Consider the following 14,177-nt stretch of genomic DNA (forward strand, 5'->3'; position numbering starts at 1 on the left):
CAATCCTAAAATGATGCAAAATGATTGGCCAGAGCTGTCCACCCCAAAAAAAAGAATATATATATATATATACACACACAGACAGACACACAGACAGACAGACAGACACACACACAGACAGACACACAGACAGACAGACACACAGACAGACAGACAGACACACAGACAGACAGACAGACACACACACAGACAGACACACAGACAGACAGACACACAGACAGACAGACAGACACACAGACAGACAGACAGACACACACACAGACAGACACACAGACAGACAGACACACAGACAGACAGACAGACACACAGACAGACAGACACACAGAAACACACACACACAGACAGACACACAGACAGACAGACACACAGACACACAGACACACACACAGACAGACACACAGACAGACAGACAGACACACACACAGAAACACAAACGCACAGACAGACAGACACACAGAAACACAAACGCACACACACACAGACACACAGAAACACAGACAGACACAGAAACACACACACACAGACAGACACATACACAGACACACACACACAGAAACACAAACGCACAGACAGACAGACACACAGACAGACACACAGAAACACACACACACAGACAGACACATACACAGACACACACATACACAGACAGACACACAGACAGACACACAGACAGACACACAGACAGAAACACACACACACAGACAGACACATACACAGACACACACATACACAGACAGACACACAGACAGACACACAGACAGACAGACACATACACAGACACACACATACACAGACAGACACACACACAGACACACAGACAGACACACAGCCAGACAGACAGACAGACAGACAGACACACAGACAGTGGGTTATTTCACTGGTTTCCCAACATTGGTGACGTGCAGAATTCCTCGCACAACCACATGAGGAAATACCTGGACTCTTTGACTCTTGTTTATTCCTGTTTGACTTGCAAAACACACCCTCGATAAAGTAATAAAAATTAAAAAAAACACAGGAAAATAATTTCCTGGAAATCAGATGCAAACCAGTAACTGGTAAACATGCAGTCTGACCTGATGAATACGTCAATGGAGAAAAACTAGGAAGCGATCTTATCTTTTATCAAAAGACACCTGAGCTTGTTAGCTAGACACACTGGGGGCTGATCAAGCTGGTAGCAGTAAAACCTGGACTGGATCACACTGCTGTGCGATAGGAGTCTGATTCCCCTCCCTGATCTCTCTGTCTAAATATCCCACAGTTCCCAGCAATATCCTGTAGCTCTCTTCACTATAAAATCAGCTACAAACCTCCTTCAACCAAAGTCTATCTACAGGGCTGGGAATCAGACTCCCGCTGCACAGCAGTGTGATCCAGTCCTGGTTTCACTAGGAGTTTAATAATGAGACTCACCTGAGCTTGTTAGCTAGACACACTGGGGGCTGATCAAGCTGGTAGCAGTAAAACCTGGACTGGATCACACTGCTGTGCGACAGGAGTCTGATTCCCATCCCTGATCTCTCTGTCTAAATATCCCACAGTTCCCAGCAATATCCTGTAGCTCTCTTCACTATAAAATCAGCTACAAACCTCCTTCAACCAAAGTCTATCTACAGGGCTGGGAATCAGACTCCCGCTGCACAGCAGTGTGATCCAGTCCTGGTTTCACTAGGAGTTTAATAATGAGACTCACCTGAGTTGAAAAGAGAGCACCTGTGTTTTTGGAAACCGCTGGATTGTGGAAAAAGGGAAGCCTCGCTTTCAACCCAGAAATTGGGGATATTGAGATTTCGATAAGGAAGCGTTCACTGTTTCCGACGTCACAGCTTTGACCCGTGATTCAATGAGGGAACCGTGGGTATTTGGTCCCGCGAGTGGACGGCCAAAATCGACGTGTTTACGAGGTAGCGCAACGCTGTCTGAGAGCCGGACTATAAAGCCGCTTGCCTTCAGACTAAAGTGAATGTCGCGTCGTTCAAAATAAACTGCGGTCAAAAAACAGAAAGCGCTTTTCTGGAAACGTCTGGGAGGAAGCGGTATCGTCCACACAGTTGGGTTTTTTTCTCAGTTCCTCACAATTTGGTTTCGTAAAGTCTACCCTTAACCCCTTTCATGTGCGAAATGTTGTCAAAGACGAGTTTCGGGACACATTTTGTTCAGAGGGCTGGATCGCATCAATATCAGGGTCTAGCGCTGTATATTATAAAGACATTTCAGAGGGCTGGATCGCATCAATATCAGGGTCTAGCGCTGTATATTATAAAGACATTTCAGAGGGCTGGATCGCATCGATATCAGGGTCTAGCGCTGTATATTATAAAGACATTTCAGAGGGCTGGATCGCATCAACATCAGGGTCTAGCGCTGTATATTATAAAGACATTTCAGAGGGCTGGATCGCATCAATATCAGGGTCTAGCGCTGTATATTATAAAGACATTTCAGAGGGCTGGATCGCATCAATATCAGGGTCCAGCGCTGTATAATATAAAGACATTTCAGAGGGCTGGATCGCATCAATATCAGGGTCCAGCGCTGTATATTATAAAGACATTTCAGAGGGCTGGATCGCATCAATATCAGGGTCTAGCGCTGTATATTATAAAGACATTTCAGAGGGCTGGATCGCATCAATATCAGGGTCTAGCGCTGTATATTATAAAGACATTTCAGAGGGCTGGATCGCATTAATATCAGGGTCTAGCGCTGTATATTAGAAAGACATTTCAGAGGGCTGGATCGCATCAATATCAGGGTCTAGCGCTGTATATTATAAAGACATTTCAGAGGGCTGGATCGCATCAATATCAGGGTCCAGCGCTGTATAATATAAAGACATTTCAGAGGGCTGGATCGCATCAATATCAGGGTCCAGCGCTGTATATTATAAAGACATTTCAGAGGGCTGGATCGCATCAATATCAGGGTCTAGCGCTGTATATTATAAAGACATTTCAGAGGGCTGGATCGCATCAATATCAGGATCTAGCGCTGTATATTATAAAGACATTTCAGAGGGCTGGATCGCATCAATATCAGGGTCTAGCGCTGTATATTATAAAGACATTTCAGAGGGCTGGATCGCATCAATATCAGGGTCTAGCGCTGTATATTATGAAGACATTTCAGAGGGCTAGATCGCATCAATATCAGGGTCTAGCGCTGTATATTATAAAGACATTTCACAGGGCTGGATCGCATCAATATCAGGGTCTAGCGCTGTATATTATAAAGACATTTCAGAGGGCTGGATCGCATCGATATCAGGGTCTAGCGCTGTATATTATAAAGACATTTCAGAGGGCTGGATCGCATCAATATCAGGGTCTAGCGCTGTATATTATAAAGACATTTCAGAGGGCTGGATCGCATTAATATCAGGGTCTAGCGCTGTATATTATAAAGACATTTCAGAGGGCTGGATCGCATCAATATCAGGGTCTAGCGCTGTATATTATAAAGACATTTCAGAGGGCTGGATCGCATCAATATCAGGGTCTAGCGCTGTATATTATAAAGACATTTCAGAGGGCTGGATCGCATCAATATCAGGGTCTAGCGCTGTATATTATAAAGACATTTCAGAGGGCTGGATCGCATTAATATCAGGGTCTAGCGCTGTATATTATAAAGACATTTCAGAGGGCTGGATCGCATCAATATCAGGGTCTAGCGCTGTATATTATAAAGACATTTCAGAGGGCTGGATCGCATCAATATCAGGGTCCAGCGCTGTATAATATAAAGACATTTCAGAGGGCTGGATCGCATCAATATCAGGGTCCAGCGCTGTATATTATAAAGACATTTCAGAGGGCTGGATCGCATCAATATCAGGGTCTAGCGCTGTATATTATAAAGACATTTCAGAGGGCTGGATCGCATCAATATCAGGGTCTAGCGCTGTATATTATAAAGACATTTCAGAGGGCTGGATCGCATCAATATCAGGGTCTAGCGCTGTATATTATAAAGACATTTCAGAGGGCTGGATCGCATTAATATCAGGGTCTAGCGCTGTATATTAGAAAGACATTTCAGAGGGCTGGATCGCATCAATATCAGGGTCCAGCGCTGTATAATATAAAGACATTTCAGAGGGCTGGATCGCATCAATATCAGGGTCCAGCGCTGTATATTATAAAGACATTTCAGAGGGCTGGATTGCATCAATATCAGGGTCTAGCGCTGTATATTATAAAGACATTTCAGAGGGCTGGATCGCATCAATATCAGGATCTAGCGCTGTATATTATAAAGACATTTCAGAGGGCTGGATCGCATCAATATCAGGGTCTAGCGCTGTATATTATAAAGACATTTCAGAGGGCTGGATCGCATCAATATCAGGGTCTAGCGCTGTATATTATGAAGACATTTCAGAGGGCTGGATCGCATCAATATCAGGGTCTAGCGCTGTATATTATAAAGACATTTCAGAGGGCTGGATCGCATCGATATCAGGGTCTAGCGCTGTATATTATAAAGACATTTCAGAGGGCTGGATCGCATCGATATCAGGGTCTAGCGCTGTATATTATAAAGACATTTCAGAGGGCTGGATCGCATCAATATCAGGGTCTAGCGCTGTATATTATAAAGACATTTCAGAGGGCTGGATCGCATCAATATCAGGGTCTAGCGCTGTATATTATAAAGACATGTCAGAGGGCTGGATCGCATCAATATCAGGGTCTAGCGCTGTATATTATAAAGACATTTCAGAGGGCTGGATTGCATCAATATCAGGGTCTAGCGCTGTATATTATAAAGACATTTCAGAGGGCTGGATCGCATCAATATCAGGGTCTAGCGCTGTATATTATAAAGACATTTCAGAGGGCTGGATCGCATCAATATCAGGGTCTAGCGCTGTATATTATAAAGACATTTCAGAGGGCTGGATCGCATCGATATCAGGGTCTAGCGCTGTATATTATAAAGACATTTCAGAGGGCCGGATCGCATCAATATCAGGGTCTAGCGCTGTATATTATAAAGACATTTCAGAGGGCCGGATCGCATCAATATCAGGGTCTAGCGCTGTATATTATAAAGACATTTCAGAGGGCCGGATCGCATCAATATCAGGGTCTAGCGCTGTATATTATAAAGACATTTCAGAGGGCTGGATCGCATCAATATCGGGGTCTAGCGCTGTATATTATAAAGACATTTCAGAGGGCTGGATCGCATCGATATCAGGGTCTAGCGCTGTATATTATAAAGACATTTCAGAGGGCTGGATCGCATCAATATCAGGGTCTAGCGCTGTATATTATAAAGACATTTCAGAGGGCTGGATCGCATCAATATCAGGGTCTAGCGCTGTATATTATAAAGACATTTCAGAGGGCCGGATCGCATCAATATCAGGGTCTAGCGCTGTATATTATAAAGACATTTCAGAGGGCCGGATCGCATCAATATCAGGGTCTAGCGCTGTATATTATAAAGACATTTCAGAGGGCCGGATCGCATCAATATCAGGGTCTAGCGCTGTATATTATAAAGACATTTCAGAGGGCTGGATCGCATCAATATCAGGGTCTAGCGCTGTATATTATAAAGACATTTCAGAGGGCTGGATCGCATCAATATCAGGGTCTAGCGCTGTATATTATAAAGACATTTCAGAGGGGCTGGATCGCATCAATATCAGGGTCTAGCGCTGTATATTATAAAGACATTTCAGAGGGGCTGGATCGCATCAATATCAGGGTCTAGCGCTGTATATTATAAAGACATTTCAGAGGGGCTGGATCGCATCAATATCAGGGTCTAGCGCTGTATATTATAAAGACATTTCAGAGGGCTGGATCGCATCAATATCAGGGTCTAGCGCTGTATATTATAAAAACATTTCAGAGGGCTGGATCGCATCAATATCAGAGTCTAGCGCTGTATATTATAAAGACATTTCAGAGGGCTGGATCGCATCAATATCAGGGTCTAGCGCTGTATATTATAAAGACATTTCAGAGGGCTGGATCACATCAATATCAGGGTCTAGCGCTGTATATTATAAAGACATTTCAGAGGACTGGATCGCATCGATATCAGGGTCTAGCGCTGTATATTATAAAGACATTTCAGAGGGCTGGATCGCATCAATATCAGGGTCTAGCGCTGTATATTATAAAGACATTTCAGAGGGCTGGATCGCATCAATATCAGGGTCTAGCGCTGTATATTATAAAGACATTTCAGAGGGCTGGATCGCATCAATATCAGGGTCTAGCGCTGTATATTATAAATACATTTCAGAGGGCTGGATCACATCAATATCAGGGTCTAGCGCTGTATATTATAAAGACATTTCAGAGGGCTGGATCGCATCAATATCAGGGTCTAACGCTGTATATTATAAAGACATTTCAGAGGGCTGGATCGCATCAATATCAGGGTCTAGCGCTGTATATTATAAAGACATTTCAGAGGGCTGGATCGCATCAATATCAGGGTCTAGCGCTGTATATTATAAAGACATTTCAGAGGGCTGGATCGCATCAATATCAGGGTCTAGCGCTGTATATTATAAAGACATTTCAGAGGGCTGGATCGCATCAATATCAGGGTCTAGCGCTGTATATTATAAAGACATTTCAGAGGGCTGGATCGCATCAATATCAGGGTCTAGCGCTGTATATTATAAAGACATTTCAGAGGGCTGGATCGCATCAATATCAGGGTCTAGCGCTGTATATTATAAAGACATTTCAGAGGGCTGGATCGCATCAATATCAGGGTCTAGCGCTGTATATTATAAAGACATTTCAGAGGGCTGGATCGGATCGATATCAGGGTCTAGCGCTGTATATTATAAAGACATTTCAGAGGGCTGGATAGCATCAATATCAGGGTCTAGCGCTGTATATTATAAAGACATTTCAGAGGGCTGGATCGCATCAATATCAGGGTCTAGCGCTATATATTATATTTCACTGAACTGTGACGTTTCGCGAAGTTTTGCCACGGACTCACAGTATTTGTTTACACCGGTCTCCAGGGCTACCGGTGGGTTACGTCATGACCGTAGTCTATCCCCCAGCTCGAAATCTCCCTAGCAACCGGACCCCATTCTAGAACCTGATTGGTCGAGCGTGGCGGTGAATTAATTGATGATTTATTTCACACTGTCGGAATACATCGTTATACCCGAGAGGTAATTAATATTTAAACCGCTTTTTTTTTCTTCCTTATAAAACTTATTTTTGTTGGGCGTTTTTTATTTATATTTTACTTCACATATTTTGTACGGGATAAAACGGGGACAGGTATGTTATCCTTCGTTTTAAAATACGATATTAAAATAATATTTTCAATGATATATTTATCGGATTTATTAATCAATTACCTTTGATTATGTAGCGACCTAAATACCTGTGATACGGTACAGCTAAATAAATACTGTGTTGTCAGTGAGATGTAAAATAATATTTATTTTAACGTAATTTAAAAATACTTGTTTACGTTTCAAAGTTTATGTTTTTTAGTTTCCTTTCTACACAGCTGAAGAAGCTGTCCGAAACCTCCTGAAATAAATTTTAAAAAAAATGTTATTTTAATATATAACGATGGAATAAAACTATTAATATATATGAAAAAAATATAACATCTACAGTTTGACCGTTAGTCGGTACAGGTCGCGAGCGCAAGGCGCCTCTCGCTAAGATTTTAAATTTTTTTTTTTATACACAGCTCGTGAAGTTTTGGCGCCGTTTTGTCGGCTCAAAGTCAACCAAGAGAAACTGTTTCCAAAACGCACGACGCATTTGTACACAGAAAGATTGAAAAAAAACAAAAAGTGACGGTTATTTTATTTGTTTTAAGCATTTAACAGCAGTTCTACGTGATTATTATTATTATTATTATTATTATTATTATTATTATTATTATTATTATTACGGTTATCGTAAAGCTTTATAAAACTATAATTGTCAAATTGCAAACTGAAAAAAACAAATTATGGACACTTCTAGGTGTGCGCCGCTAGGTGGCAGCCCCGTACAACAAAACACGCAGAACACCACAGCAAAATGTGATAAAGCACAGAGAGGTCTGGTAAAGCATAGGGAAGCATTGTAAAGCACAGAGAGGTCTGGTAAAGCATAGGGAAGCATTGTAAAGCACAGAGAGGTCTGGTAAAGCATAGGGAAGCATTGTAAAGCACAGAGAGGTCTGGTAAAGCATAGGGAAGCATTGTAAAGCACAGAGAGGTCTGGTAAAGCATAGGGAAGCATTGTAAAGCACAGAGAGGTCTGGTAAAGCATAGGGAAGCATTGTAAAGCACAGAGAGGTCTGGTAAAGCATAGGGAAGCATTGTAAAGCACAGAGAGGTCTGGTAAAGCATAGGGGAGCATTGTAAAGCACAGAGAGGTCTGGTAAAGCATAGGGAAGCATTGTAAAGGACAGAGAGGTGTGGTAAAGCATAGGGAAGCATTGTAAAGCACAGAGAGGTCTGGTAAAGCATAGGGGAGCATTGTGATACTGTTAACAAAGCTAATAAGAGGTGAGAGAATGGATTTTAAAGATGGTCAGCGCTCCTTTAAAGGGAGGGCCCAGCGATACTGTTAATAAAGCTAATAAGAGGTGAGAGGATGGATTTTAAAGATGGTCAGCGCTCCTTTAAAGGGAGGGGCCAGCGATACTGTTAATAAAGCTAATAAGAGGTGAGAGGATGGATTTTAAAGATGGTCAGCGCTCCTTTAAAGGGAGGGACCAGCGATACTGTTAATAAAGCTAATAAGAGGTGAGAGGATGGATTTTAAAGATGGTCAGCGCTCCTTTAAAGGGAGGGGCCAGCGATACTGTTAATAAAGCTAATAAGAGGTGAGAGGATGGATTTTAAAGATGGTCAGCGCTCCTGTAAAGGGAGGGGCCAGCGATACTGTTAATAAAGCTAATAAGAGGTGAGAGGATGGATTTTAAAGATGGTCAGCGCTCCTTTGAAGCCCAACTTAAATCTTGTACTAACACCCGATGATTTCGACTTGCATTTTTTTTCTAGAAAATGAACGACCTGAAAAGCCGGATAAAAACTGCACATTTCTCTCAGGCGCCATCTAGTGGTCATGGTGGGACTAACGCCCCCGAGCCAGCAACCAAACCAGCAGCCACGGCGCCAGCTACTGAAGAGAGCCACAGAAACAAGGGAGAGATCACATCTGACCGACACAGCGGCGTCCCCCCAACTCCCGCGGAATCGGGGGGCGGTCCAGCGACACCCCCTCAAAAAACAGACGCCCCGACTCACAGCGAGCGCAAATTGGGCAGTGAGGCAGCAGAGGGCTTGCTAGGTAATGGGGTGGTAAGTAACTGCTTAATATCTTGGATAGATGATCTCTTCAAATATAGTCACAGCGACTTTATCACTGACGGCTGTGTCAAGTCTACAGGGCTGGGAATCAGACTCCCGCTGCACAGCAGTGTGATCCAGTCCTGGTTTCACTAGGAGTTTAATAATCAGACACACCTGAGCTTGTTAGCTAGACACACTGAGGGCTGATCAAGCTGGTAGCAGTAAAACCTGGACTGGATCACACTGCTGTGCGATAGGAGTCTGATTTCCATCCCCGATAAAGCTAGCTTCAATATTAAGGCCTGTATTCGGTTTTAAAGTGAAATACTCAAATAAATGTGTTTAATTCAATGGAAGTATCATTTGAATGTATTAATGTCTCCCCTCTCTCTCCTCTCCCCTTCCTCCCCCTCTTCTCTCTCTCTACTTTATCTCCTCCCACTCTCCTCTCCCTCTTCCTCTCTCCTCTCCCCCTTCCTCTGTCTCTTCTCTCTCTTTATCTCTTCCTCTCTCCTCTCCTCCTTCCTGTCTATCCTCTTTATCTCCTCTCCTCTGTCCTCTCTCTCCTCTGTTCTCTTCTCCCCTCTCCCCTCTGTCATTTCTCTTCTCTATCCTCTCATCTCTCCTCTCTCATCTCTCCTCCTCTTTCCTCTCGTCTCTCTCATCTCTCCTCTCTTTCCTCTCCTCTCTCCTCTCTCCTTTCGTCTCTCCTCTCTTCCCTCTTCTCTCCTCTCCTCTCTCCTCCTCTCTCTCCTCTCCTCTCTCCACTCCCATCTCTCTCCTCTCTCCTCTCTCCTCTCTCCTCTCTCCTCTCTCCTCTCCTCTCTCCTCTCCTCTCCCCCTCTCTCCTCTCCTCTCTCCTCTCCTCTCATATCTCCTCTCCTCTCATATCTTTCCTCTCCCCTCTCTCCTCTCCTCTCATATCTCTCCTCTCTCCTCCTCTCTCTCCTCTCCTCTCTCTCCTCTCCTCTCCTCTCTCCTCCTCTCTCTCCTCTCCTCTCTCCTCTCCCATCTCTCTCCTCTCCTCTCTCTCCAGGTTCCCCCTTACAGGATTCCCAGTTTCAGGGAGAGCTTCCCTGTGTTTGCCCCGACTGCTCACCGGCCGTACTACAGCCTGGGACACTGCCTGAGAAAGGACTTCTTCCCAGGTACCGCGAGAAAGAAAGAAAGAACGAAAGAAAGAAAGAAAGAAAGAAAGAAAGAAAGAAAGAAAGCTCTGGGCTGCAGTGTGGAAGGCAGTGGGGTTTGAGGAGCTCAGTGGTTAGATAAAGAAAGCGCTGGGCTGCAGTGTGGAAGGCAGTGGGGTTTGAGGAGCTCAGTGGTTAGATAAAGAAAGCGCTGGGCTGCAGTGTGGAAGGCAGTGGGGTTTGAGGAGCTCAGTGGTTAGATAAAGAAAGTGCTGGGCTGCAGTGTGGAAGGCAGTGGGGTTTGAGGAGCTCAGTGGTTAGATAAAGAAAGCGCTGGGCTGCAGTGTGGAAGGCAGTGGGGTTTGAGGAGCTCAGTGGTTAGATAAAGGAAGCGCTGGGCTGCAGTGTGGAAGGCAGTGGGGTTTGAGGAGCTCAGTGGTTAGATAAAGAAAGCGCTGGGCTGCAGTGTGGAAGGCAGTGGGGTTTGAGGAGCTCAGTGGTTAGATAAAGAAAGCGCTGGGCTGCAGTGTGGAAGGCAGTGGGGTTTGAGGAGCTCAATGATCTCCCCCCTCTCTTTTCTCCTCTCTTCCCCCCCCCAGGTCTCCCCCAGCCCTGCCGCTCTCTGTTCCAGGACTCCTTTACTCCGGAAGTGTCCCAGCGATCCTCCATCGACTCCCAAGACTGGCACGGGCGTGGCACAGACGATCTGGGTACAAAACCTCATTGTAGCTGCCCTATACTTGTGCTACCATTGCCCCTCAGTGTAATACAGAGCCATTGCAGTGCCGCTGTCTGTCTGTCTGCCATTGAAGATCATTGAGGGTATAGTTAGCACACTGTGGTCTCATTCTACCAGCCTCACCCCATTGTAGCTGCCCTATACCTGTTTAGTATCACACAGAACCACTGGAACTCATCAAGCTGCTAAATTCATTGTAACACATTCAACAGAGGACTGTAGAAAGCTTACTCACCTGAGAAAGTTCTGCTGTGCTGTTTTACTGAAACGCAAGTGAGTGAGCGAGTGTCTGTCTCAGAGCCCACTGTGAGCTCAGATATTATTATTATTATTATTATTATTATTTATTTCTTAGCAGACGCCCTTATCCAGGGCGACTTCCAATTGTTACAAGATATCACATTATTTTTTACATACAATTCCCCATTTATACAGTTGGGTTTTTACTGGAGCAATCTAGGTAAAGTACCTTGTTCAAGGGTACAGCAGCAGTGTCCCCCCACCTGGGATTGAACCCACGACCCTCCGGTCAAGAGTCCAGAGCCCCTGACCGCTACTCCACACTGCTGCCAGATAGAAACATAATGCATACTTTGAGATTTCCATTAGGGAGATGTTGAACGGGGTCCACTGTCAAACCCAGCTGCGTTTCATGGGGACTGATTTAATTGAAGCACAGGGGCCAGTCCTTATCCTAAGACTATATAAAGAAAGATAGGACAGTCAATCCCGTGATGCAGTTCGGTGCTCATTCACAGGCGCCATTTCTGGAGCCCACTCAGTACTCAATACATTGCGGTGATGCTGTGTTGCAGCGTCAGGATATAACGGTATTTTTTTAAATAACAATACAAAATATTGTTAAAATAAAGTGGCTGACTGTTATTTGTGTGAATTAATGCTTGATTATGTCGTTAAATACGTTAAAAGCATCGCGAGTGCGATGTTAAAGCGCTCTACGGGCTCCAGAAATGGCTCCTCTGTTTACTAACTCCGCCCACATGTGACATCATTGTCCTATCCTTTATATAGTCCTAGGCCTTATCCAGTCACCCCGGCTGGTATTTAGTCAGGCAAGTTTCGTGACAGTGGGAGAAACGCTTGAACAGATAGCTGGAGGAATGTGACACGGAGACTGACAGACAGACCTCCTTATATCCCCGCGATTCTCTCAAGACCTTGAGTTGAATCATGTTAAGCGCGGGTTTCCTGACAACCTCGGACTATATAAAGAAGGATAGGACAATGATGTCACAAGTGGGAGGAGTTAGTAAACAGTGACGCATTTCTGGAGCCCGTCGAGCACTTTCACAGCACGCTCGCCCTGGCAAAACCTTTCTTGACATAATCAAGCATTAATTCGTATAAATAACAGTCAGTCTCTTTATATTTTGTAATGTTATTTAATAAATACCGGTATATCCTGGCGCTGCAACACAGCATCTCCGCAATGTATTTAGTACTGAGTGGGCTCCAGAAATGGCGCCTGTAATGGAGCACCGAACTGCATCACGGGATTGACTGTCCTGTCCTTCTTTATAGAGTCCTAGCTGACAACGTTAGGCTCGCCTCTCCAGTCACAGCTGAGAAACGCGTCGAGCGCAAAATCGGTTTCGTTTCTTGGCTTATAAATCGCTAGTCGATGAAAAAAAAAATTGGGCTGATTTTTAAAAGCCCGCGGAGTTCGTTTCACAGAAAGGATAAAGGAAACCGATTTTACTAATGGACGCGTTTCTCAGATGCGATCGAGAGACACAAACATGTTAACGGAGAGAGCAACTGAAATTCTGAAACAAAAGCTTAAGGTGTGTTTTTTGTCCGTCTGTTTTCGTCCCACAGGGAGATGGACGGAGAAGAATATCGCCCACAGACAATTAAATAAAGCTCTCCATGAATTGCACGATAGGAGCAAGACCAGCTAAACCCGACACTAGCTCAATAAACCGCTCCCTTCACCCTCAGAGAGTTTCATTTCTCCGTTTCATAATCCACAAGCGACTGTGCCAGCCAGGGCTTAGCATCAGAACCCTGTAGAATGAATTTGCTGGCTAGGACTACGGCTCCCAGCATGCCTCTGCATCCGCGGCAGTGGTGAGGCATGCTGGGAGCTGTAGTTCTTTATGCTGTGGTCTCGTATCACAAGCGATACAGACCTCTATTACGATACATCATGTACAGCTGTGGGCAAAAGTTTAGCATCGCCTAGGCTTGAGACATAATTAAAACATTTAAACATAATTTAGATCTCTATGAAGCTGAGTGAGTTCATTCTATATAGAGGGGGTGGAATTCAATATGTTAACAAGGGAACATTATTCAGCAGCTTTCATTGGACTCTATGAAGCTGAGGGAGTTCATTCTATATAGAGGGGGTGGAATTCAATATGTTAACAAGGGAACAATATTCAGCAGCTTTCATTCCACTTTATGAAGCTAAACCAGTTTTTGTAAGCTTGTCTGTGTGTTTCTGTCCCCTTTCCTGTTTTGAATGAATCGCAGGTGTGGGTCTAGTCAAGTCATCAGATTAGACAGTCGCTGATTTCACAGTTTTGCGTGATTTTTCAGTGCCAGTGGTTTGATTTCATACGCACAGCAAATCAGCACCACAGAAGCCGTGGGCTGCCCTAGCAGATTCACACACGGCTGTGTGTTTTAAATGTTCTTAAAGAAACGCGGTCTCTATAATTCTGCCCATCAGTCTTCCTCCTGTTATCATAACGACAGCTATGTCATTGATAAAGTGTTTTGGAAACACAGTAAAACATGAGTCATGTTTCTCTGAATTAGATGTTACTAAAAAAAATGCTGTTTCTGGAATATTTAGACAAAATACAAAATGGTACCCCTTCCCCCCTCACACTGCCTTCCACACTACAGCCCAGCGCTTTCTTTATCTAACCACTGAGCTCCTCAAACCCCACTGCCTTCCACACTGCAGCCCAGCGCTTTCTTTATCTAACCACTGAGCTCCTCAAACCCCACTGCCTTCCACACTGCAGCCCAGCGC

At 44.3% G+C, this 14,177-nt stretch overlaps 1 long non-coding RNA gene across 1 annotated transcript; it reads left to right on the top strand.

Moving 5' to 3' along the window:
* The first annotated feature begins 9,026 nt into the window (after positions 1-9,026).
* Positions 9,027-13,097, top strand: LOC131731657 (uncharacterized). Its single transcript, XR_009324947.1, has 4 exons — positions 9,027-9,313; positions 10,341-10,452; positions 11,031-11,141; positions 13,010-13,097. It is a non-coding gene; the product is annotated as an uncharacterized LOC131731657 (long non-coding RNA).
* The last annotated feature ends 1,080 nt before the right edge of the window (positions 13,098-14,177 follow it).

This window comes from Acipenser ruthenus, unplaced genomic scaffold (assembly GCF_902713425.1).
Source record: "Acipenser ruthenus unplaced genomic scaffold, fAciRut3.2 maternal haplotype, whole genome shotgun sequence".
Classification (NCBI taxonomy): Eukaryota; Metazoa; Chordata; class Actinopteri; order Acipenseriformes; family Acipenseridae; genus Acipenser; species Acipenser ruthenus.